Source organism: Syngnathus typhle, linkage group LG1, assembly GCF_033458585.1.
Source record: "Syngnathus typhle isolate RoL2023-S1 ecotype Sweden linkage group LG1, RoL_Styp_1.0, whole genome shotgun sequence".
In the NCBI taxonomy this organism is placed as follows: domain Eukaryota; kingdom Metazoa; phylum Chordata; class Actinopteri; order Syngnathiformes; family Syngnathidae; genus Syngnathus; species Syngnathus typhle.
This window is the reverse complement of record NC_083738.1, coordinates 27,481,738-27,508,689: the sequence shown is the minus strand read 5'-3', so window position 1 is coordinate 27,508,689 and position 26,952 is coordinate 27,481,738.

Genomic DNA, 26,952 nt, shown 5'->3' with positions numbered 1-26,952 from the left:
TCTGATGGAAGTCCGTTGCCGGAGTTTTGTCTCAGCGATGAGTTTGACAAAAGTTGAACTCGTTAAGAGCCGATACAATTAAACCTTCGGGTCTGCTCGCCGGGATATTTCTTCGGATGCGCCGCCGGGCTGTTTGAGGCTGTCTGTGGTTCAGGTGGCCCGATGCAATTTCTTACCCGGCCGTTGAAATGAAAATAACCACGGCTTGAAATTAAACAGTCGTCAGATGGGAGCAATGCGACGGCTCTAACGTTAGCAAGAAATTGCCAGTGTGTGTTCTGCTCGGTCCGTTTGGGCATCCCGAGGGGGTCTCGGCGCCGAGTTGTAGGCGGCCTTGCTGTTTTTATTTTTGACACGCTCGTTCATTGTCCGCCCGTGCTCAGACCTTGGCCAAATGTTTGATGGAGCTTTCCGAGCGGCCTTGGAGTGAGAAGAAAAAAAAAAAATGACTGAGTTTCCGGGAAAATGCTAAGCTATATAATTCCAGATGACAAACATGTCACGGTGCAAAAGAGGCAGCTCGGGAGTAAATTTAGAGACGCCACCAATCGGGAGGGTGGTCGCTGCCGTGGTGACGGCTTTTGTAAGCATCGGCCATGAAAACGCGGCGGCACTCCCCCGTAAGGTGATTACCTGGCTAAATGAGATACGGCGGGGATTCTCGTAAGCGCTTAATCCGAGGATCTTCGAACGACATGCCAACAAAGATTCTCCTCATCCTTTACTCTCCCCCCCCCCCCCCCCCCCCATGAGTATTTTGGGACACCATCTCTGCAGACAATTGCGGTAATTCTCTAATAAGTTGCGGTTTGGTCCGAATGTGCTATTTTTTGCATGAGGGATGGTCCGATTAAAGGTTCCGGAGGTGCCATGTTGAGGGTGGGTAGACTTGATTAGAGTCGCCAGGAAATCCCACCCTTGAGGATTCATTTGATGGTATCCAGGGTGTAGTCCGTTTTCCGCCCCAAGTCGATACGGTTTAGGCTCCAGTGACAACATGGCAACAACGGCAATGCGAGGTCCAGCCCCTTCATCAGCCAGTCCAGTGCCATTTTTTGGTACCATTCTAGTGATGGTTAAATGAAGCTTCAAATCGGCTTCATGGACTAGTTGCTATATTTTTTTAATCCTCTAGATGGCACTGTTGTTTTAGATAAAGGGGTTTAAGAAGCCAATGTACTTTCAGACTAATGTTGAATCGGGTGCGCCATCTAGAGGAGTAAAAAAGAATACAACTGGTTCATGAAGCTTCATTTTACCATCACTTTTAATCGTGTCTGGCTTTGGCATTTCTAGGACTCGGGTGAAGAGACTGCTTGAACTCGGTTAATTGCCAGTGATTTTTTTTCCGCACTCGCCATCATTAGGCCGCTTAAATGTCCCCTTTCTTCCTTCCATGGGCGGTCACGCACCTCGGCGTCTGAAGGAAATGTTTTGAGGCAAGCAGGTGGCGTCTTCGCCGTGTCGAAACGAAAGCGCCGACCGGCCCTTTCTAGTTCCCTTCCCCTTGTCTTTCATCATTCTCTTTTTTTGATTTCCCTTTGCAGCTTTCAGAGCTTAATGCCCATGTTGGAGTTCTCTCTGGCTGACAGGTTGTCATAGATAATAAGTTTTAATTCCCCTTCTGGGACCGGAACTCACTCTCCTTGTAATTTCCTCCTAATTTTATTCCCCTTTGAATGTAGATTGGCGAGATGTCAGTTGGAAGCAGGGGAAAAGTGGATGCAAATGTTGTCTTTGAGATTCACATTGGACTCTTTTGTTCAATTAAAGAAGATCAAGTGTGTTATTTATCCTATTTTAATGGCCGTGCTGTCGCAGGTGATTCATCGCTTAACGTGTTCTGATCCGATCACTCCAGCTATGAAATAGTAACATTTTATGTTTGTGCCGGGTCGCTGCGTCGAATGCAGCCTGCCTTACCGGAATGGTAATCAGTCCTTCCTGATTCTCGCGGTCACCGCTGGCACCCTTTCTCGTGGGCTCCACGGTGATTCCCGATTGATCCTGAGTGATGGATGCTCTAAATGACGGCTGTTGGTTGAAGTCACCCGCAGGCTATCGTCACGCCTGGCCAATGTTCACTCGGCTCGGCGCGGGCCCGGGGAGGGCCAAGGAGCCGGAATTGGATTTGAAGCTCTGAGGCAGGTAATAAAAAGCAACACTCCCACACACCGAGGAGTGGTGATTTCCCCAAGCACCCCTGGCAGACATGTTGAATTTCTCCACGCCGTGCATCGCCGTCCGAGCTATTCGTAACGCGCGAGGTCTCGGAATGTTAGCTTAAGCTCGTGGTCGTCATCGGATGGGCAGCCGAGTACGGTCTGCCCGGTTTTCGCTTCGACGAGCCCGGTCGCGGGTGTCGGCCCGACCTTGCCAAACGGTTTCAATTGACCCTTCAGCGGTTCCAGCCCAGGAGAGCCTTAGGCTGGAACTAAGCCTCATGGCCATCCCTGACATCGTTTCACATCTCAGTCTGTGGCAGATGAAGAGTGAGCGAGTGGAGATCTTTTTTTGGACATTTGCGTTTAACACAACATTACTGCTCTCCATTACGGGTGACAGCGGCGTAGGTACAGAAGAACCAGGCGAGCCGGTCCCCACAGGACATTTAGCGGCGAAACATCATTAGTTTATTTTAATGCGGCGCCATGGCACGCTGAGTGACACTAATGGTGGGCCACGTAGAAAAACGCTGTCAATCTTAGCAGGAACACATTAGCGCTCAAAAGTATTTCAGGTCTCCAGGTATGCCTTTCTCTCTCCCATGCCCGAGGAAGGCGAGCAACTGGAGCAATTCGGAACGCTCTTTCAATATTCATATGTCGGGAAAACGTCTCAGTCGCTGCTGTCAAGTCTAAAAGCTGGAGATGCTGAATAGGTTTACCTCAGCTGGCTGCGAGGAGGCTTTGGATTGAAAACGTGACGATGGCTCGCTTCGACACGATGCCGCGAGTATGTTTTTTTGGGGGAGCGGAGAAGAATGTTGAGTACTTTCTGATTTGGGATGAAATGAGAATCGCAAGTCGTGCCAAGGCACTCTTGAGATTTCTTCACTTCTTCATTGTTAGCCGACTGACAACCAAAAATATTTTGTGGACGTCTGTCATAGCGGCACATTTAAAAAAAACTTTCAAAAATTGGAAATGAAATCGGTAGTCTGCCATTTTAGTTTGAAGAAGCCATTTTGGGCCAATTCCACATCTCGTGCTTTGACGACTCGCATTTGGGAATAGCGCCGATCAGAAGCTAAATGCTACATATGCTACATGGGCTACATACGCTACACGGTTGAGCTTTCGTTTAACGCGCCATCGAACACGGCAATTTTTGACGAATAATTCTTTGAAGAATTGCTTTAAATTTTCAACGACTTGCCGAATTTCTGTCGAGGTATTCCGACGACCATCTTCTTCGAATGAACGCAAACATTTAACTTTCCTTCTCGAGCGGCGCACTTTGATGCTAACGGTAGTAGTTCTGCATTGGACGGGTTGACTCTGCGAATAATTTGACAAAAGTGACAAGCCGTACAAACCCAAGGCGGGGAGCGAATTAATAATTCACAGCCACAGAATTCTAAGCGCCGCAGACAGACGGGAAGAAAACATAGGAATAAGAAATATGATCCCTCGGTGTCGGCTGAATTCCCTTTTCTTTGCAGGCTTGGTGAAATATGGGCCGCGTGACTCGGAGGTTGGGGTGGGGTATATGTTTATACATTCTGAATTTGCCAAGATGGATAAAGTCGGAGTAGCGGAATTCATCTAAACCACCGGGCTCGGAAATAACACTCGCCGAGGTTGGAAACGGCCACGGCGGTCGGGGTCGAGAGAAAATTACACTGCAAATTGTATCGGAGCAAACAAAAACTCCAGCTTGTATTTGCATCGCTTCGGTCGTCACGCTGATGTGATTCTCGCCACCGGGGTTAATAACCCGATCTCCTCCTAAGCGATTCACAAAACCTTCGCTATCTCCTTGTGGAAGAGAACCCGACCCACTTTAAAACCCCCTCCGTGTTGTTTACCTGTTATCTGCACTTGTTTGGGATTTGTTTGGCCTCGAGAATTCTTTCGGGAGATGGCCTTTACGCACGCGGCCCCCGCAGGTTGCCTCTCGGGCATCAGCGTCAAACCCCGAGGCGGTGGTTGTCCTTTACCTTGGCAAATCTGCGTCCTTGTTGCCGACGCGCCAAAACGTTGCTAGAACACGTTGTATTCTTTGAAAGCCCCGGGAAGAGCTGTCGGGGAGGCGCACGACAACACGCACGTCAACACGCTTGAGTGTTTGCCCGCCAAGCCCCCAGCCCCTCCCCTCCCCATGATGAATCTCGACGCTTTGGCGAGATGAGCTTCAACCTGGCACCGTAATGTGCCAGAAGCCTCCGAGACGTCCGCCGTCATTATTTATGAGCGTCGTTGGTTTTGTTTTTGTTCTCTCAATGAATCTGGCCCAAGCCCAAATGTGGGCGGCTTGTCGTTCCAGCACGGAACATTTCTTTGTTTTTTTCACTTCGCCGACTAAAAAATGCAGAGTATCCTCGGAGCATTTAGACTTGTGTTAAAGGTGGCCGCTCGCCTAGCCTCCTCTTAATTGATTTCATGTACAAAAACATTAGGGCGGCTGTTGGCTCCGCCCCCCCAGGCATGAACAAAAAAGGAGGCGGTAAGCTGGAAATCCCATCTGACATCTTTTTTTTTACTATCAGAAGCTTAGCTAGCTGCTGACGCATCTGCTAGCAACATTTTCTTCTGATTGTGGCAAAACAAACACAACTGTAGCTCCTCCTCCTTTTGTTGCGAGCTTGGTGATTGGCTACTCATGAGTCATAATCCCGCCGACCGTGGATCAGCACAATCGCAAATATTGGACGGACACAATATTTACCAAATTTTTTCCGGAAAGGAAAAATCACTATCGACGTGAAAATGTGCTGACCTTTGACCTTTGCTGACTTGAATTGCAGAGGAAATGTTCCCTTTAGGCCCGACTCTTATCCTCCCTTCATGAAAAGAATCACACTTCATTTTTTTTTTTTTTTGGGCGGAATCCTAATTATACATCTTGGCAGCATCGTTAGGTCAATAATTTCCCTTTCGTGTCAGCGTGGCTCGATAAGAAAAACACCAATTAGTCTGACTTTAGTTCTTCAAGGCCCAAGCAGACACGGAGCGCTCTCGGAAGAGGCGCCCCGGGTTAAACTCCTTTCCCGAGACCCTCGCCGCACACGGCTAATTCCTGCCCTGTACCCTCTAAAGTGGGAAACGAGCGGGCCTGAGAGAGCCGCTGGCCTAAATAACCGTAATGAGCTGCGACTTTCACGTGGTCGCCAGCCTAACGTGGCGAGACGTGAAGACTTGAGAACGCTATGGAAATTTAACACAGGCAAGAGTGTGTGTGTGTGCGTGTGTGTGTAATGGGCATATTGATGGGTCTTTTGCTAATCTCGTTTGAGAGGTCTGACGGCAAGAGAACGCGTTGGGATTGCGCGGCTCCAGGGAACTTCCAAGGGCAGTAATGAGGCTCTTTGCACTCTCATAATTGCTGCACCTTTATTTGCTAGCGATAGCGACTAACTGCAGCGCCGGACCCAAGCCGATACGTAGCCAATCGACTCCAACGCGTTGTAAAAAGTATGTTTGGCTACTAATTACTTGTTACGTTTGGAAATAGACAGACATGGACCAACGTTTGTGCTCAAGGGCCACATTGGAGTTTGAAATTGGACAGATGGGTCACGTCATTTGAAGTTTTAAAAACAGCATACTTTTTTGACGCTAAAATAAAGTGCTCTCGTTTTTGGATTAAATTAAGGCATATCAAACTTGCCCTTCCTCTCTCTAGCTCGCTAGCTAACTTTGTTAGCTTCCATAGTGAGCATCTCCGCGTTATCCAGTTGAATCGGTGTCACACGTGACTTTCTTTCGATGTAAAACGACTCAAAAGTTGCTAGCTTTCTGGCTAGCTACTTTTGTTAGCTTCCACAGTGAGCATCCCCGCATTATCCAATTTTGAATCCGTGTCACACGTGACTTTCTTTCAATGTGTCAAGACTGTCAATAATTGTAGCTAGCTATCTCGCTAGCTATCTTTGTGAGCTTCCACATGAGCATCTCTGCATTATCCAATTTTGAATCGGTGTCACACATGATATTCTTTTGATGTAACACGATAATTGTTCTGCTCTCAAGGTGAACATTGGTCCGTAATGGGAAGGGAAAAAAAATACAGCTCTTTATCTTTCAACTAATTAACCCGCTCTGGGGGTGATGACTAAACTTTCTTCTTTGTATCACTTAGCAAATCAAGACTCCTATAATTCTTGCTGCAATAGATGTTTTTCTTCTTAAAAGTTTTCAACTCAAATACAACCAAATAAATTCATTTCAGTTCATGTCAAGAGTGGATTTGGTGGAGGAAAAAAAAATCTTTATTGTCTAATTTTTATTGATAAGGCGGGCCCGATCCAGCCCCCGAGCTTTAAGTTTGACCACTGTTGCGTCATAGCCTCCTGATGCCTCTCGCCTGTTTTGGATCGACATCGGAGACAACGATATACATTCAAAGCCTTTCTTATCTTCTTTGAGCAGTTGCTTTGGGTATTTCGGTGTGGTCGGCGTGTCTGCAATTATAAATCACCGGTACACAAGATGGCAATCGGTGAGTATTGTTGCAAAAAGGTGGGCGACTGAAAACACACACACACACACACTTGGGAATGTCCCGCAAATCCGCTGCAATATCGACCCCCCCTACTGTCAGCGAGGTGCAATAACGGGGGATCCGTCACAAACGGTGCCGTTTGGGCCGAGCCGGGCTAGATAAGGCCAAAACAAATGCTCGCTACCTTGTTTGTTCCATTACGCCAATCGGCGGATTTCTTTGGAGAGGACTTGATCATTTCATCTGCGAGAGGAATACAAATGCGCGTGGCTCGGCTTTTCCCGGCGGTAATTCCCATTTAATTGTAAATATGTGCTACAACCTTTTCCTTTGGAATAAATTAGCATGTTTGCGATTGTTGCGCGGCGCTTCCAAGGACCTGGCAGTGATCAAAGCAAGGAGTTTGTTTGAAGAACGCAGCGTTCAGCATATTTCAAATTAACAAGTCTGGAGTTTTCCTCTCCGCGCTGCGCTGGTTGTCTCGGCGCCCTCGCTCTCCTCATCAAATATGGCATGCCGTCTCTTTTGTTTGTGTGAACGCCGACGAGCATTCACGCACGATTCGGCACCCAGAGAAAGAAAACGTTGATTCCGCTTCTTTGACCCACTTTGTTGACATTCTGTTCTTGCCACGTTTCTTTCCTTTGCAATTTACCCCGATTTCAAATTTTTCATTTTTAAGTACAAAAAGTTCCTCAAACACAATCACCTCATCAATCTTTCAGGTTAAAAAAATAATTCCGAACAGAAAAATGATTAGCCTATGTTGCTGCCGAGAAGACGACAACATGTTGGCTGTCTGGAACGGATTCTTTTCATTTACATTGTTTCCTTTGCAAAACCATTCTTTGGTTTCTGTACTTTCAGTTTTCAGACTTTTTGGAGAAGGTTCATCAGGTAACCCGAGGCTCCTCTGTACACATGGACAAACAAAGGCAACAAATGTCCTCCGTGATATGACGTTCCGCTTGAAGCCCCCGTGGCGATGAGTCGTGTTAGTACTCGCAAAAGACGACGACTCTGAGATACGGGGGCAAGCATCAAGAGGCAAATGGAGAGGTTGGGCGGGGCGGGCTCTTTGAAGGGAGACAGTGATGGATTGTGAGAGAGGGGAACCAGACCTGGCGCCCCCGCGCTCACCACTTTCACTGACTGAGTACAACACCCAGGATGTCACGGGGTCTTAAATCACTGGCCCCATTTACATTTCGGGGAAATCCCCCCACCTACCCCGACAAACACACACGAGCCAGAAAGGTTGTTTTACTTAACTGTCCCAGGATACAAATATCAATTACCATAATGGAGTTCCTCCAGGAGGATGTGAGACCGCTGAGTAATGGAGCACATGGAATTGCTTTTGCTAGTCAGCCGCATGTTCATCTTGGCATCACCTGAAGTTCGCTGGGACCAATCCGTAACCTTCAACTTCTCTGATGCAGACGGATTCTGATGTGGGCATCTTTGATCGGACCAAAGCGCAGCGGCTAATACGGCAACGATGGCCTCTGCCTATTAAAAAAAAACGCCGAGGAGGATCGGTCAAGGACGGACCCTCGGCTAATTACAGACGAGGCGTGTAACAGGCGGGCTTACACAGACACCTTTGACACCGTTAACGAGTTTTGCCCGTATTGCTGCTTCAGCTCAAGCTGGCGTCCGTTCCGTGCAAACCAAATCATCATGGAATCCTTTCAATGGGGGAAAATTGTCATATTGACATATTTGATATTCAGGTGAAGTGAGTTACCATCTTTGTTGCGGCATAAATAAAACGTAATCATAAATTCCGGTTATATTGCAACCGTTAGAACCGAGGTGCTTTTTGTAACGTTCAGATCGCAACTTTTAATTTGTTTCCCGAGCAAGCCGAAGGCCGCCACTGAGGAAAAACGCGCTCGTCTTTGTTAACAACTTCATTTAGCCGACAAAAAAGAAGCATTGCACCTAATAATACGTTTTGCACAGCTAAATTATTCAACATAAAGATAACTTTCGGAATACCCCGGCCCAGACAATAACCACGCTTTATCTCATCAGTGGGAAGAAAAAAACAAAAAACAGGGTGTTGTAACACCAACGTTATGTGAGAGCCCTCTGAAGTAGGAATGTTTGCTTATTTCTTGATTTCTTTTTCAAGCTAGCTATATAGCTCTATAAAGCCCATCGGGTCCCTCGTTTCGACTTTGGTGCGTCCTCGGTGTCTCATTGAGACGTGCGCGCAACGCAGCGGCAAGAATCAACTGGCGCTACTGTTTTCGCTTTGGAAAATACGCCGGTGAACTCCCGCTAACCTTTCTTAATGTCGAGCGGAGGGATTTCGACTAAAAAGGCGGCAATTTTACCCTGACTTCACCTTCGCCTTTCATCCCTTCGATTTGAGCATGTTTTGAATAACTTGTTCTTAAATCTTTCATTTGGTAGCAGACGCTGTCGACTCATTGTGTTTCAAACTACTTGCACTACGGGCCATGCCGCTGTGTCTTTTCAACTCTAAAATATATAATCGAAACACAAAAAATGTACTGCGCAATCTCAGACAAGTTGGCTTTGTTTTAGTGTACTGCGACTCCTTAATAACGTAACAGGATGTTTTTTAACACGAAATTAGCAATTGTACGAAATAACGCCATATAGCATTTATGCTAGTAGCATGTTGACACTGTGGTTGAGCGAAAAACTATAATTAAAAAAGAGTACTGCGCCATCTCGGACAAGTTGGCTTTGTTTTAGTGTAGGGAAACTCCTTATTTGAGTAACGAGTGCAAGATGAAATCAGCAATTGTATGAAATAACGCCATATAGCATTTATGCTAGTAGCATATTGACACTAAAAAAAGTACTGTACCATCTCAGACAAGTTGGTTTTGTTTACTGAGACTGCTTTGAGTAACAAGTGCAGGATTTTTTTTTAACTTGAACTTAGCAATTGTATGAAATAACACCATATAACATTTATGCTAGTAGCATGTTGAGACCTTGTTTGTATATGATTAAAAAAAAGAGCGACTATAAACAATGTAGGCATCAGAACAGTGCCAAGATTTTAAGCCCATTGCAATTATTTCTCTGAAACATTCAGGCCTCTTATGAAAAACGCAGTTTCTCCGAACTATATGTATCTTATGCGTTTCAAAATCTCCCGTGATGGCACATGGAAAATAGAACGATATAACAATCTGCCATCCCCAGCACTCATTGTTCTTTATGTGGCTATAATCGAATGACGTGCCTTAATATCCACGGCAAATTGACAGCAACGACATCAATAATAGAATCGCTCCCGTTAACTGATGTAAAATTAATCTTAATACGGAGATCCGGAATTCTTCCTGGCGTGACGTTGAGTGTTTGCCTACTTTTTCTTGAAGCTTTGTGGCGGGCGCGGCGGAAGCGTGCCTTTAACATCATCAAATTGAGATGAACAGACCTGCTTTGCACACTTGTGTTTCTCAAACTCTCGTCTGACATGATTGCCGAGGCTTCGGGTTTAGAAAACGGTCACCTGTCAGCTCCTCAACGTTTCGCCTCGACTAATCCGTGCGGTAGACAATCATCCGTCAGTGAACAGAGAGAAAGCGCGGCGGCGCTGGCTGAATGATGGCCCTGTTTTTGCCTGGGGGGAGGGGGGGAGCAGAGCGTTCATCTGCAACAAGGCCTGACTAATGAAGAGCGAGCTTAAACCCAAACACCGTCAAGCGCTTCTTCATCCGCAAATGTAAATGCACGGCGGGCGGAGTCATCAAGCATTCCGCTAGATTGTTGTTTGTCAGCGTGCACGGCAGAGAGCATTTGTTCAAAGTGCTCCTGCTTATCCAAACATCCTTTTTTTTTTTTTTTTTTTTATCTGATCGCTCGTGTTGTCGCAACAGGACCGTGAGCTATGTCGGTGCCATCGCCATCACTTATGTCAAATTGTTTTGAACTTGTCCGCCAAAAATGGCCGACAATAAAATACAGTAGTGTAGTCGGTGCGAGTGTTCAGAAAAAGGGAGGCTATTTTGAAAGCGTTTCTGTTTTTAAATTGATGTAAACATACAAAAACTCATAATAATAAGTGTTTGAAAATAAACAGACATGACAGTCACTCCTGGCCCATAACGTTCTTATATTATATTGTAGTATATTATATTGTAGTATATTATATTTTATTATATTATATTATATTATATTATATTATATTATATTATATTATATTATATTATATTATATTATATTATATTATATTATATTATATTATATTATATTATATTATATTATATTATATTATATTATATTATATTATATTATATTATATTATAATCACACTAACCTAGTATCATCTTGAGCTTGTAACGTTGACTTGAAGTTGAAAGATTTAAGCCCGACACAAAGCTGTCATGTAACGATGACAGAATGGATTGGAGAAACGTTTAAGGCTTGGCGGTCAGTGTCCTTATCTCCGCATTGACATTTCCTCGACGGCGCTTTCCATCACCGCTCGACGACAACACTCGGTCGGGTTCGAGGTATGACGGCCGGCCTGACAGCTGTTTCATGGGTTGGCCCGGAACGAAGCGGGACGTCAACATTAACCTGCGTAACAGAGCTGAGAGCCATGCGTTCGTTCAATCAAAAATTCCCAAAATGAAAATATGACAAAGGGAAAGTCAGCCCCAAATTTCTGGGTTTTTTTGTTTGTAAAATATGAACTCAACAGAATCCACTTGTCTTAATCCATTTCAGAGGGCGGCCATTTTTTTTTCATAAATCAGCTGATTCGTTGCTTACCAAAATCTTACTCTGCTGAATAACGACACAAAACAAAGAATTTCACTTTTGTAATTATTTGGACCATCTTAATGATGAATGTTTTGGTGCTCCACTACAACTCTCAAAACAAAACGTGTCGACTCAAAATCTCATGGCACTCGAGGCATATGTTCTTTATCCTCTGCAAAGAGCGACTACTATTAGTGCTGCATTGATCCGCTGAAAGGAGCCTAGCTATCTCGATGAACAAACATCTGTTTTCATGTTTCAGCAAAAATAAAAGCTTCACTTCATCATGTTTGATTGCCAGTATAGGAAATGAATCTTGTCCAACATTTACAGACCAAAAGCGCAATTTACCGTCACGATTCTGAGCGCCAAATCCAGCGTTCCGGACGCATCCAAAGCGGGGACCTCGCCTGAATGATATTAATTAAAGCTCCCTAACTAATTGTGTGTTACATTTTGCTGTCAACCAATTATATTTTACACTCTTGGGGAGATGTGCCCCCCCCCCCTCCTCTCCCCCGCTCGCCGTGAAACTCCAGCTGTCATTGAATTTCAATAAGCACGTATTTAATTAACATAGCAGGCCGCCGAAGCATATCGATGTTTATTTCTCTCCCAGACAAGAAGGCAGGTTCGGTTCACTCCGTCGAGCTGAAACGTTTGATCCAGGAGTCGTGTTGGTGTTCCGTGCGTCTACGGGCCCATCCAGTGACATCGGACTGCACCACGCAAAGTGGGCGGCGGCGTCCGGGTCAAAGGTTGATTGAATTCAAATCGGCATCAGGATGTAGCAGAAGAATGCATTTCTTTGAAAAGTGACGGAATTTCTGAAGGCTAGCCGATACAAATGATGAACATTTGAGGACCCCCTCCCTCCTGCCTCCCTTCCTTTTCCCTCACGCAGTTCTTTTATCAAGTACTGCCTTTGACAACGCAACAGAAATCATCCGTCATCTCGATTTGCCCCCGCGACCCGAATATCTTTCCCGCAGTCCTCTGCCATAACTCTTCGAATGCATTCTAGAAGTGAAAGTGGAGATGGAGGAGTAGAGCCGCTACGCCAAAGGCAACATTTCCCCGAGTTGTTTTTTTTTGGCTCACTTTCTCGCTGGGTCAGCGGGAAAAACTGCACCCAGGCAGCATCAATTGATTCATCCGTGAATTTCGGGAAAGGGAGGCATATCTCTGTCTAGCGCCTCCGCTCGCCTGCCTCCCTTTTATTGGGCGGCGTGCACCTGGCTCCTCGGAGCCCTGTCACACATAATGAGGCCCGAGTTGGAGAAGCGGCGGGTCAAGACAGCCCCAAACAACAGCCCACGGAGGCCCGGCAGGCCGCCGCGGAAATAGTCCATATTTTAGCATAATGTGCTAGCGCTTCAATCTTGTTTGAATGGCATGCGGCAAGCGAGCCCTGCACGCGGCGCCCATGTGTCCGCTCATCTCGCCGTCCGGTTCACGGATGCAAATGGAGGCATAGATGCGGAGATCTTGGGGGGGGGGTTTGCCCAATAAGAAGGTATGGTGATGACACGAGAATGATTAATCTTACAGATGAATCGTTCAGTTTCCGGTCATATTGCATTCGGGCAAAATTTGAGTATTTTTCCGGCCAAGATTCTGCAAAAGATTTTCTCTTTCTAATTTCATGTCGAGTGGGATAAACAGCATTTTTTTTTTTTTTAATTATCCAGATTAGGTCATTGAGAAAATATTCAAAAAATATTTATGTATATTGTTTCATGTCAGGTTGGATAAACAGCATAAATTTATTTAAATAGATTATCCAAATTAGGTCATTGAGAAAATATTTAGAAAATATTTATATATCTATTATTTCATGTCGGGTGGGATAAACAGCATTTTTTCTTTTCAATTATCCAAATTAGGTCATTGAGAAAAATATTTAGAAAATATTTATATATCTATTATTTCATGTCGGGTGGGATAAACAACATAATTTTTTTTTTTTTTAATTATCCAGATTAGGTCATTGAGAAAATATTTTTTTATGAATTTATATTAGTAAATTTACATTAGTATTTGAAGTTCTGCTAGTGGTTGTGTTGCATGTTTTGATAACATCTTCCAAGTCGGTGACTTTCACAAGTTAACAATTTGCCGAGCATCTTGGATTTCACACACAAGCACACGGGAAGTGCTGCAAGTAAGGTCGATCACATTTAAACATTGAATGTTCAAATTTGTTACGTGTGTACCGCGCTCAACAAAAGCTAGAGAAACCGAAAAAACTCTCCCTAAGTGGTTGGCATACTTGCCATTGTCAAGACTTCCTAAGTAGCTCTCAATTTTATACAGTGGAGATGATAAAATGATTTTTTTTTTTGGCTGCTCCTCCTTCACATGAGAGCGCCTCGGGGCTCGGAAGAAAAGGATGGAGGCTGTTTCTCCCCCTCCATTTTTACACGTCTCCCTGACAGCCATCGAGCCCTGAATGCACTCAGGTTCATTTTGGTGATGGGTGTCATCATGGCGTCACCCCGAAGATGTGCGAGAAGATCATATAAGTGAAGTAATTACCAGGAAGTCATGATTAGAATGTCATTGCGTTGACAAGGGCTAATTAGGGACGTCCTGGCGCCTCATCCCTTCTCCTGCTGACAGGCCATAATGGGAAGGGAGCAAAATGCGGGAATTATGAACTTTGCCAGCGTGATAACACGCCGATAATGCGGCTCTCGTCATAATTGCTGGCACTTTAGTCATCTTAACATTTTTTTTTTACAGAAACCTTTCTCCACTTGCAACTCTGAACTTCCGCTACTTTAACAGGCTAGAAAAAAAATGTTAAAAGCGGCAACCCACTAATGGATGCTGTCATTTAGCATCAATTCCATATGTGCACCCCCCCCCCCATCAGAGGGAATTAAAGAGAAGTCGATTCCAGATGGCAACACGTATCGCGGAACACGACCGCCACTGTCGTGGCACAAAGGAGTCGCTGAACTATTGTGTAGGAAACAGCGGAACAATTAATTACTGTGTTGGATCATGTGTAAATGAAATACATTTCCCTTCAAATTATCTTGGGAGCGATGAAACGAGCGAGGTGGCGAAGGAATAATTGCGCTATCCAGAAGCTGCCTCCCAAACGTAGCACCTTGAGATACAATTAAAACACCCTAGATAACACGGCGAGCAACTTTTACCGCTGAAATGAATGGAAATGATGATCATCCATTCCACCCCCTCAAAAAAATAATCACGTTTGGAACATATCAAATAGGAAGAATAGCAGTTGTTTAAAGGTTGATAACTGCCTACTTTTGTAAGCCCCGTCCATAGGATTTGCATGATGTGTTAGCATCAAGCTAAGTGACGTTCATGAGACGGACATGTTTTGACAACGTGGTTAGCATGTGTTAGCATCAAGATAAGTGACGTTCATGAGACACTCATGTTTTGGTATTGTGGTTAGCTAGTTTAATAACAATATGTATTTGCATCAAATAAGTGGCTTTGCCAAGTCATTTCTTGGTTAAAATCACGATTAAAAAAGCTTAACGGCATTGTGTTAGCATTAAGCTAACTGACTTTCATAAAACAAAGTCATCATGGTTGCAAAAATAGCTTAAAAATATCGTGTTAGCATTAAGCTAACTGACTTTGATAAAACAAAGTCATCATGGTTACAAAAATAGCTTACAAACATTGTGTTAGCATTAAGCTGGCTCACTTTGGTAAGAAAAAAATTGACATTATAGTTAGAAAATAGCTTAATAGTCCAATTTATGAACACAAAGCAAAAAAAATAATAATCTAAGTGATGCCTCAGTATATTTTGATGTATGGCTTAAACTCCAAACTGGCTTGTGCCCGAGTCAACTCAAAACTTCTCGAATGCAACTGAGGCTAAAAAAAAAAAGCCAAGCGGTGGTTTCCTCCAGCATGAAGAGGCCCCTTGGAGACTCGTCTCCCATCGGGCCTGTCCGGGTAGCGTTTGAGACAAGACGGGCTTGAATTCGTCCTGAGGGAAAACAGCAGCTGGCGGTTTGTTGGATCGACCATAGCTGCAATCTCCCGCGAGGCCTTCGAGTGCATTTACACGCACCGTGTGAATTGATTAACTCCTAACGTAGACTACATGCTGACATACAGATGGATGAGGCATGTTGAACATCATTCAATTTACATTTGGATCAGCATTTCTTGTACGCGCCCGGATTTTATACACCGCTACACAACAATACATTCTGAAAATACAGAAATCTAGATTTAGTCAGTCAATTACAAACGCCGATAAGTGTCTGCGACTAAAGGCCATGTACAAAAAGTACCCTAATTGATTCTATAATTTAGCAATACTAGTGTGAAACCTTAACCCTAGTTTGAGACCCTAACCCTGGTTTAAAATCCTAGTTTAAAACCCTAACCCTAGTTTGAAACCCTAACCCTAGTTTGAGACCCTCGTTTGAAACCTTAGTTTAAACCCTAACCCTAGTTTGAAACCCTAACCCTGGTTTAAAATCCTAGTTTAAAACCCTAACCCTGGTTTAAAATCCTAGTTTAAAACCCTAACCCTAGTTTGAAACCCTAACCCTAGTTTGAGACCCTCGTTTGAAGCCCTACCCCTAGTTTGAAAGCCTTGAAACCCTAACTCTAGTATTAAACCCTAGTTTAAAGCCCTAACCCTGGTTTAAAATCCTAGTTTAAAACCCTAACCCTAGTTTGAAACCCTAACCCTAGTTTGAAACACACGTTTGAAGCCCTAACCCTAGTTTGAAAGCCTAACCCTAGTATGAAACCCTAACCCTAGTTTAAAACCCTAACCCTAGTTTAAAACCCTAACACTAGTTTTAAACGCTAATTTGAAACCTTAGTTTAAACCCTAACCCTAGTTTGAAACCCTAACTCTAGTATGAAACCCTAGTTTAAAGCCCTAACCCTAGTTTGAAATCCTAACCCTAGTTTGAAACCCTAGTTTGAATCCCTAACCCTAGTATGAAACACGAGTTTTGAACCCTCACAGTAGTTTTAAAGCCTAATTTGAAACCCTAACCCTACTTTAAAATCCTAGTTTGAAACCCTAATCCCAAACGTGAATTTAAGATCATTCAAAGATTATAAGGACATAGACAGATATTTTGTTTATATCATATGGCGGCTTTTAATATTTTGTTGATATTGTATAGCAGCTTTTGAGCATGAAATGTTAGCACGGTTACGAGGTGTTTGCGCTCAGTGACCTCCATTATCAACTTGTGCTCTTGTGGCATTTGCAAAGTCAAATCTTTCCTCACCTTTTGAAGACGTTTCCTTTTTTTTGACAGCCAAATCGCATCCAGAGGCACCGTTGCACTTCAGGGCAGTGACAAGCTCCTTTCCTTTTTCTTTTTTTTTTTGTTGTTTTGTTGTTGTTGCCAAGTCCAGGCGACACAGTGCCCGAGGCGTTTGAGCAAGCAAACAAATAATTGACACGGCCGCTTCGCGAGGTGCCAGCGGGGGATTCAGAACTTGGCCAAAGGACTTGCGGGGCCCCTCTCTTCAAGGCTTGAGCCTGTCAGAGGGCAACAACTTGGAATTTACAAACGCGGGCTCAACGGCAGAACAAATATTGCCAGGGAGGAAAGCGGGTCATAATACCAGATGATGCTTGTCTGACACGCCGTTGTCTGTCTGTCATTGATAAAAGTTGCTTATTTAAATGTGCCGTTGCGTTCCTGTACCTCCTATCAGGATAAATGTCTGATCGGGATTTGCCGCTCGGAATGGCAAATCTGATGGAGGCTTATGAATTCCTGCTGTATTTCTTTATTGACGTTTTTTTTTTTGCTTTCCCGTGAGACGCGTCCCCTAATTCCCCCCCTCGTGCTGTCTATGCAAATCATATCACACGTCGCCGGGTTGAGATGCCTTCTCCGGCTCGGCGTGGACATGACGGACTGCTTTTGTGTTCATTCCGAGTCGAACCGCTATCGGATTTATGCAGCGGCATTGCGTGGGCGACGCGTAAACAAAGCCGTCGCGGGCCACATGCGAAGGGATCGTCTTTACCGTATCCGGAGATCAGGAGATTTCTCGCAATCGATACGCAACCTGTCGAGGGCATCAAAAACAGCAATCCCGTGAGGAAGCGAGCTCTCGGAAGCAGCGTCATTTATTTTTTTTCTCTTCATTCCGCGAATCTTACCGATGTTTTGCAATCAACTCCAATGAGCTGCAAAGACCAACACATCAACATACTCACGTCTTGATCTTCCTCCGCAGAGAGGAGGAAAAAAAAAAATGCATGAAAAGGTAGCCCTTCTAAAAAAGAAATTAAAGTTTGATCATATAAATAAATAAACCAATTAAAAAGCCGTTTGAGCAGCTGCCGTCGAGGAAGGTTGGCTTTTAAGTCAAAAGCAATATGCGAACGCTTTGATAGCATCGACTTCCGCTGCGTTTGCTGTGATTGAATTTGTCAAACGGGATTCGTCAGTTACTCAAGGACCGTTTCATGTTATCACCCCACCGAAATTACACACAAGGCAATCGGGACAAAATGTCGCCTTTGACTTGCTCTCATAAAGTCGACTAAGACTCTGAAAGATGACTGAGAGGTGTAGGCCATGTCAAGACAAAAACAGTCAATAAAATATCTATCTATCTATCTATCTATCTATCTATCTATCTATCTATCTATCTATCTATCTATCTATCTATCTATCTATCTATCTATCTATCTATCTATCTAGGTAGCAAGCTAGCAAGCTCTCTCTCGCTAGGTAGCGAGCGAGCTCTTTCTCGATTGATCGATCCATCTATCTAGGTAGCAAGCTCTCTCTCGCTGGGTAGCTAGCAAGGTCTTCATCTATCTATCTATCTATCTATCTATCTATCTATCTATCTATCTATCTATCTATCTATCTATCTATCTATCTATCTATCTATCTATCTATCTATCGAGGTAGAAAGCTAGCAAGCTCTCTCTCGCTAGGTAGCTAGCAAGCTCTTTATCCATCCATCCATCCATCCATCCATCCATCCATCCATCCATCCATCCATCCATCCATGTAGCTAGCGAGCTCTATCTCTATCGATCGATCTATCTAGGTAGCAAGCTAGCAAGCTCTCTCTCGCTAGGTAGCTAGCGAGCTCTTTCTCTATCCATCGATGTATCTGTCTATCAGGTTCGGCGTTTGAAGCTCAGCTCCAAAGTAGCCCAAAGTTTCAAATGACCTATGTTGACGTTCATCCTGATGACAAATGTATTCCGAAGCAAATTACATCAAGAGCTTGAGGTCAGCAGGTGCCACAAAACCTCCCCGCCTCACCTGCATTGCATAATATTCTCATCCGGCATGGTGTCAGGACTCCAGCCAAGCGTGAAGCAAACTGTCGTTGCGTGAGAAAGAGCTTTTCTCCAGGTCACGTGTTTGTTGTTTGTTTTTTTCTTGCTACCTGACTGATGCCGGCCTGCCTCCGGCTCTCGTATTCCTGCAAGACAAACAACACCAGCCGAGCGAGAAAGTGCTTCCCGCAAGGGCTGAGTTGTTTTGGGATGAATAATAACATTCAAAGTCAACGATCAGAGCCAAGCAAGACAAATTAATAGACAATACCCGGACTAGGTCGGAACCAATAGAAACGACATTGAGGCCACGTTCAAAGTATATTAATGAAAGCCGCAAAAAATGAGCAGGATTCCTTTCACGTCGTGGCTCCGGTCTGCTGGAAATGAATGTTTATTTCGTTGGAAATGAGTTACTGGCACGCCGGCAAGTCCAAATTCTCGCAATCCCTCCTCAGCAGCATCTCTTGACAGCTCAGCCATCAATCAAAAGCAGCTTCTCTTCGGGTTTTCTCCCCAACCGGGACTATTTATATTAGCATTTGCAACTTAGCCTATTTTAGCATTAGCAACTTAGCCGTCAACAACAACGTTTTGATTAGCATCACCTTTATCATTATTCATTTCCGGATCTTTGGAAAGTAGTCACGCAAACTTGGCGGAGAAAGTCCCACGTCGGCAGTTTTAAAAATTTTGCAAGTTCCCCAGGCTGACGGGTTCATTCAATCTCGGATTGTTTATTATTTCATGAGCGGCAACCTCAGCCTGCTTTGTGGAAAATGATGTAAGGATTTCGAGAAATTCTCCAAAATACCGAGAGGGGGTTTGGATCAGATGGCCGGGCGGCGAGCATCTTTGGCCCGAGCTAATGCCGATTCGGAATGATCGACACGTGTAAGAGCGAGTCGCCTTCCCCCGCTTTCCCCGCTTTAATGACTGCAAAAAAAAAAAAAAAACGATGCGCGAGTGTGTCAAATCCGAATGAGGACGTTATTCCTTTTCCTCCGATCCCGCGGGCGCAGCTTAAATGCCTCGTTAGGCATCGGGAAAATTTTCTCAAAAGGATAAGCACGGCCTTTGCCAGCTGGGATCGGCAGACGGCGAGATTCACGGCCGCCCTCGCTTGTCCGAGCGCTCGTAATGATGTCGGCGACGGCCCTGAAGTGATATGAAGATGCCTCGTGGCCAAAGATTAAAGCGTTCCTGCCATATTCCCAATAAATCGGCCTGTAATCGTTTGCCGTCAAGGTCCAAATATCATCAAGGCTTTCTTTGGCCCCATTCAATTAAAAGCGAGTCGGAATAAGGATGCGTCGTGAAGGAATGGCCGTGTTTTTTTTTGGTTTTGTTTTGAAGAGCGGTCCTGAATGAACATCTGCCAACGTGCACGGGGAAGGGCATGACAAGGACGGAGAGGCGGGCGCCGGCGGCGGTGAGTCGAAGGCTCGCCTCAAACAAACGCCCTCCGCCAGCAAGGGGATTAAGCCTCGGGCTTTGAGAGTAGGATTGAGCTGTGCAGACCGTGCTGAAAATACAACACACACCCTTTTGGATTTCAGATCAAGGTTTCTTCAGCCTCCTGATGTTGGGGAAAAGAAGAAGTATTTACTGAAGTCTAAGTAAGGTCTAACCATAACCACTTGGCCCCTGTTGGAGTCAACTCCAACTTTTGTTTTCCTCCGATTGTGATCTTGATGATACCTAATTTTGGCTAAATAAGCTTCCCTATGGTATAGGCTGTGTTTTGAAAAAAGAAAATTTCATCGAGGGCAGTCTCGGTTTTTTGTAAGGTCAAGTAAATGTCCCCGTTGCGGGATGAATAAAGTTCTATCATCATCTATCAATAGTTGGTTTCAATAAAAGGCAGTCTGGTATTTCTTGTTTGACGGCTCTTGGGCTCCAATTTGAAAATGGATACAGACGAGCAGATAGTCGAGCTCCTTCCCATTGGTCAGCAAGATGATCCTGCCATCTTTTGTTCTCATCCCCGATGAGTTCTTGCTAACTGACGTTTTCCAGATCTCCGGCAGCAGATTAACACCCGTTCCTCATATCGATTGGGCCGATTCTCAGATCGATTCTCTCTCCACACGATTGAGCTCCAGATATGCCACAAATGACCCAAGATCATTCAAAAAAATATTCAAACCAAATCCTAATTTGCGAAAAGCCACCAAAGTTAGCAAAAACCTGATTAGCAGCATTAGCATGTTCGCAACACGTCCTAATCTGTTTCAAAGGCTTTTTAATCTGCTCGGAAAACAGGCGGACAATCGTAAACGTTAATCCTGTTCAATATTTACGAGCGCCACTCTTGTTGATCGTCTACAACTGAAAAACGACAACGGCAAAATCAGCCTAATGTCAGACTGGAGGAATCTTATAAGAGGAACACTTCCACCCGGGAGATTTATGACCTCGCCGTTGCTCTTGTAATGAGGCCGGATGTGAGAAAGCCGGCGTCTCGTTCTCTGCCGGGACCACAGTCGCGGTCCCCCGTGCGTGTGACTTAGCAGGTGTACCAAAAAACAAGCACAGGTTTGCCGGATCCTCCGGGGTCCCTCCCCCGAGCGACAGACGAGCTGTACCAAAGACCCTCAAGTGTTTGCGTACACGCTCCAGAAGAAAAGTGCTTCTGGGTATTGCAAACGCATGAGAAATCAAGTCCAGCCAATTATCGCAAACGAATGTTTTCATTCCAAAACTTGCTGGCAGGGGAAGGCCAACATATTTTAGCTTATGTTCCATTTAAGATTCATAAAGCTGTGTGTGTGTTGGATGCCGAAAAATCAAAATAGTCGTGGAGTGGTGTAATGGCGGTGATTGCAATTGGCTCTTCATCCAAATCTCAAGAAGCTCAGAATCCTCGAGTAGGTGTACAGGTGCGTCCAAGTGCTCTCCTCCTTTTCGAGCGACCTACTTTCAGGTTGCAAGCAAATTGCACGGCGGACTCTACTTACATTTGACGGCAGTCAAAATAGCAAAAATATCAGCCCTAAAAAAAATCACGACAATACATTTCCAAGTTGATAAAGATATCGGACATTTAGCGGCATTTAAATGTGAAGGTTTCCGAAGTGGTCGCTTGTAGAAAGATCAGGAGCAATTTTGAGATTTATATTTTCGTAGCTATTTAACGCGCCGAGCTGGAATTCAGCCAGCGTTGGCTGAAGTTTTCGCCCCTCCCGCGAATCTATCACAGAGAATTTTTTTGGGATGAGCGAGCAACGGAAAAGTGTGTGCAAATCTCCCAACTTGCAAATTGGGCGACATGGGAGAACCCTTGGCAATACTTGAGAGGAATGTAGAAAGCTAAAGCCTTGCATTGATTTGACCCCGTGTGGGCCAACGCGAGCTGGAGCCATTAGCGGCTCCTCAGATAGCACTTCGCATTTGTTTGCGTAAACGAGCTCCCAGGGTGAGCGCCTGCTAAATAGAGCCCGCTTTTCATAGCTAGCGCTTCGGCAGTTAGCGGCGACGCGCTAACCTGTTCTTTGGCTTTCCTATGCATTTTTTTTTTTTTTGTTCCTTGCCGCTTTGGTAGCCTGGAGGAATTCTGCGTATCCCGCCAGACGTAAGACTGATGTTTGTAGTCTAGTGATGGCAAAATGAAGCTTCGTGAACCAGTTGTATTTTTTGTACTCCTCTAGATGGCGCACCTAATTCAACATTGGTCTGAAAGAACATTGACTTCTCAAACCTCTTTATTTAAAACAACAGTGTCATCTAGAGGAATAAAAAATATAGCAACTAGTACATGAAGCAGATTTGAAGGCGATTGACTACCAAAGCAGTCGGCGCCCGTCGGCAGGGTGGAAAGAAAGAAAACACGTAAACGCCATCCGCACGACAAAATGAAGCGATGTTTACACGGCGTCATTCACAATCAATTTTCAAACCTAGCTTTGGCTAATGAAAGCTATTTGCTAGCGCACCTGTTAATAAGCTTCGTGCCTTGAGCAATATTCAGGGCGATTATTTCTCCTTTCCTGTCCGAAATGAAATCGCATGAAAATGATTCCACTCCTGTTTTGTGTGTTAGTTGCAAAATGACATTCAAACAAAGCTACCCGAGCGTGAATTTTGAAGCGGTGCACGTCAGGACACGCTGATTTATTTGAAAAACATTTCGTTGAGTCGGATTGGTCTGATTTAGTTGCAGAACATTTCATTGAGTTGAGTGTCTTTCGCCGAAACAACCATGTTGAGGTTGAAATGTTCCAAAAAGACGATGACCTTGGCAAAATGGACCCAAACATTTGACAAGCCTTGCTCTCTATTCATTATCCAAATGTGAATTCGTCAAATACAAATGTAAAGTACGAATCTATTTTAGCCCCAATAATGCACTTTTTTTTTTTCTTCGAATATCCTTGAGCGCACTCTACGAATAAGTGAAATAGTTTGTCCTATGATGGATAGCGGCGCCGTCCAGATCGCACTCAAAGAAGACGCCTCGACATCACGAGCTAATGCTGCCTTTGCTACATCCGCAAACTTGATGGATCAAGACACAGGTGTCAAAGTCAAGGCCCGGGGGCCAGATAAGGCCCGCCACATCATTTTAGGTGGCCCGCAAAGACAAATTGTGCATCGAACTTGTCACTTTTAAAAAATAGAGGTATTATGAGCAATTTCTATGACCATCCATTTTTTAAAATAATTTGTATTTTTAAATATTTGATTTCAATATTTCATTGTTAAGTATTTGGACAGTTTTTTTTACCGTATTTTCCGGACTATAAGGCGCACCCACAAACCTAAAATATTCTCAAAAGCCGACAGTGCGCCTTATAGTCCGGTGCGCCTTATATATGGACCAAATTCCTGAATTTAAACAGGCCCAAAGCTTTGTGTCATGAAATCACTCATAGGTGGCCTGCTGAAGACTATGAATCATAAATCAAAAACACTACGGATCATTATTTTGTGATCATAAAGTCATTTGTTGCGACATGAAGTTGAAATAAAAAATATAAAATGGAGAATTATTTGATTTGGATTAAAAATCTGACATGATGCATTAATGGTGCGCCTTATAGTCCGGTGCGCCTTATATAAGGACAAAGTTTTAAAATGGGCCATTCATTGAAGGTGCGCCTTATAGTCCGGTGCGCCTTATAGTCCGGAAAATACGGTAGTCTCTTTTTTGAAAATTAGTTATTCATCAGTTTGTTGTGTAGCCTTTACTATACCTACAATATGAAACGTTTATACATTTATTTGGGTTGACAATTTTAATGGCCCTCCGAAGCAAACTATGATGCGACCCGCGACAAAAAATAAATTTGACACCCATGGATTAAGACAAACAGGTTATTTATGAAGCCGGCCAAAAAATAAATAAAATGCTTAATCGACTTGCCCACACATCGTTTGCTGAGAAGGAAAAAAGCTCGGCGGCGGCGGTGGCGAGGACCTCTGCTTCTCGCCGGCATGAAACGAATCGAAATCAAACGCCAAGTGGGACTCGTCCTGATGTGAAACAATTGCTTTTTGGGGTGTGTGGGCAGGAGAGAAGTTTCAGCTCCACAAGCGAAAGGGGATGGCTTTGGTTCACCAAAAATGCTTTGGAATATTGCGATTCTGGGGGCGTCAATTGAGGCAACGAAAACAGTTGGAAAATGGAAGCGAGTCTGGCTCAGGATCGTCTTTGCGCCACATCCGGGTCTTTGCTTGCTTCAATTGGACCTTGGTATTTGGTTTACTCCGCTTTAAACTCCTTCGTCAAGCTGAGTCCAATTTTTTTGACATTTTTCAGGTTAATCCTCAAATTTCTACCATTTGGATCTTCTCATCTTTTTAATCTTGGATCATTCATCGTCTTCTATTTGGAGCCTAATTATCTGCAAATCGGGACACCTGAAACGCCGTCACGCGTTCGCTACGGTTTTCGCTACCGACGATCCGAGCCTTTTCAGGTACATGCGACCCAAAAAAAAAAAAAGCATCAATAATCAAAAACGCACATTTCAAGGGCTTTACGTTTGAAGTGAGGAGGAAAATCTGCAATTTAGTTTGAAATCTCCTCGCTTTTGTTTCCACGCGCCACAGAAGGCAAAAACTCTGATCCCTTAAGCCGCTTAATTCAGCTACTGTGACTTCATTACATGCCGTGCTGTTTGGAGAAAAAAATGGATGGCGGGGAAAAGACGCACGGGGCGCTCAATCGGGCTTTTTCGAGGTGCGTCGGGACGTCGGACCCCGGAGGATGGCGCGCCGGCTGGCGCTATATTAAAAGTTTGACCAAAACTATCAAAAAAAAAAAAAAAAGTCTGGCTCCCACTGCGCAATTAAAGTGTCTGAAACGATTGATTCGATTGGTCCGTCCACCCACCTGCTCGCCGGGGAATCATCTGCAACTGCGGCGGCCGGAACAAATTTTCTCATGTCAGCGCATGAAATATTATCATCTGATATCAGACGCATGTAAAACCAGGACGTGACCGAGCCGCGTTTTAACGGATGACCATCGATCGCTTTCGATCGGCCTCCTTTTTTTGTCGTCTCGATTGCGCAACAAAACGCGCCAGTTGTTTTCGTGTCCAAAGTATTTGCCGCTGGGCTTTTGCTAGCAATTATACATCAGCGACTTGGAGACGCTGCATTATTTAACGCTCAGTGAGTAAAACATATATTTACAAGCATTTTCATCATCGTAATGAGACGAGTAATTGAAAAGTTTCGGCGTGTGAGGGAAAAGTCTGGCGAGAATCGGACTCGTTCGAATTCATTCGTGCATTTTCCATGGCAATCAAGCCGCCCCCCGTATTTACGTGCGTTTGACCCCCGAGGAATCGGATCCTCATTTCAGTGTGAGACAAAAAACATTTTTGTAGCTAGATGGAATCAGCGGGATGTCATTTTTGAGCGGCCCACAAAAGAACAACAGTAACGGCGACTTAACGGGGTCGTTTTTTTTTTTCCTTCAAAAGCGTGGTCTATTGGATAGCGGGAGAAAAAAAAGACTCAGGTGAAGACTTCAAACAAAAAGCGAGAAATGTTTGCGTGACATTCGGCCGCTGACGGCGCCCCCGCTCGAGCACTTTGATTAGCGGCGAATATGACGAATATGAGCGGAATCCCGCCAAGATCTCTGCGACAAAAAGCCGCCAAATTGACGACGGTGACGACCAATCGCTTTCATTTGTCGCCGCGGCAAAAAAGGTCAGCGTCGGGCCAAATATAGCTCGCAGCCTCCCACGCACGTAGCGGGAAGCGACCCCGGACGCGGTATAAGGCGAGTCAAAAAATGCATAATTGAACAGTTTGCGCCCAGCTTGATGGCGGCAAATCGACTTCATTAATCAACTCCCGGGGATTTGTGACGGCAGCGGGGAGGAGAAGTTTACGCTGGCGAGCCCGTGTTCGTCCGGGCATCCGTGGCAACAGCTGCTACGGAAAGCCCGCTGACTAAAATGCCTTTCGGTTGGCTCGTCTCCATTCCGGCGAGGGCAATTACGACACAACGCCGCACCTCTCGCCGCGTCCAACACATGATGCGATGGGAAAAGTAGGACCCGTGCAAATGAGGACCGCGCTGGCTTCCAAGTTCTTTGGCAGCGGTACTCTGTTGGCAATATGGCGGCCGCCCACCGACCATCCAGAAAGCCGTTTGTTTGGAAAGTAGCGCTCGTGAAAAAGCTGCGTTGGCTTTCTGAGTCAGAGACGAGGAGACGGGAAAAAAAATTCTGTGGGTTTGTATTGTAATTGTAAAAAAAAAAAAAAACTTGGGCCTGCTTACGACCTGGACCATCCAAAGTAGTTGCTTTTTGAGTCTTCATTTTGAAAGGAGGCTGAAGGTTGGCTGAAGCCTCCTCCCTCCCGCAAGTCGTTGTCATCAGAGTCAAGGTTGAAAGTATGACAGCAGGCAAAAAAGGCCTTGTCAGCCGTGTGCCACTCTTTTACATGAAAGTTCTTCCCTGGTGCGAAGCGTCTTTCGCCTCCCGTTGGGATTTGTAATTTGGATTCCAGACTAGAGAGAGAGAGACAGAGAGAGCGGTCGATGGAAGCGTGCGGCTGTTTAAAGACAGGTCATCCATTTCAAGGTGTCCCCGTCGGAAGTGTGGCGCTTCCGATTTGTTTTTGTGAAAGATCTTGCCTCCCGTGGGGGGGCAAACAATGACTCGGTCCAGATTGTGACACGGAGGCGGGCGTTTACGATGCGTGCGAAGATGGATGGATTTCGGTGGATGGATGGATGGATGGATGGATGGATGGATGGATGGATGGAT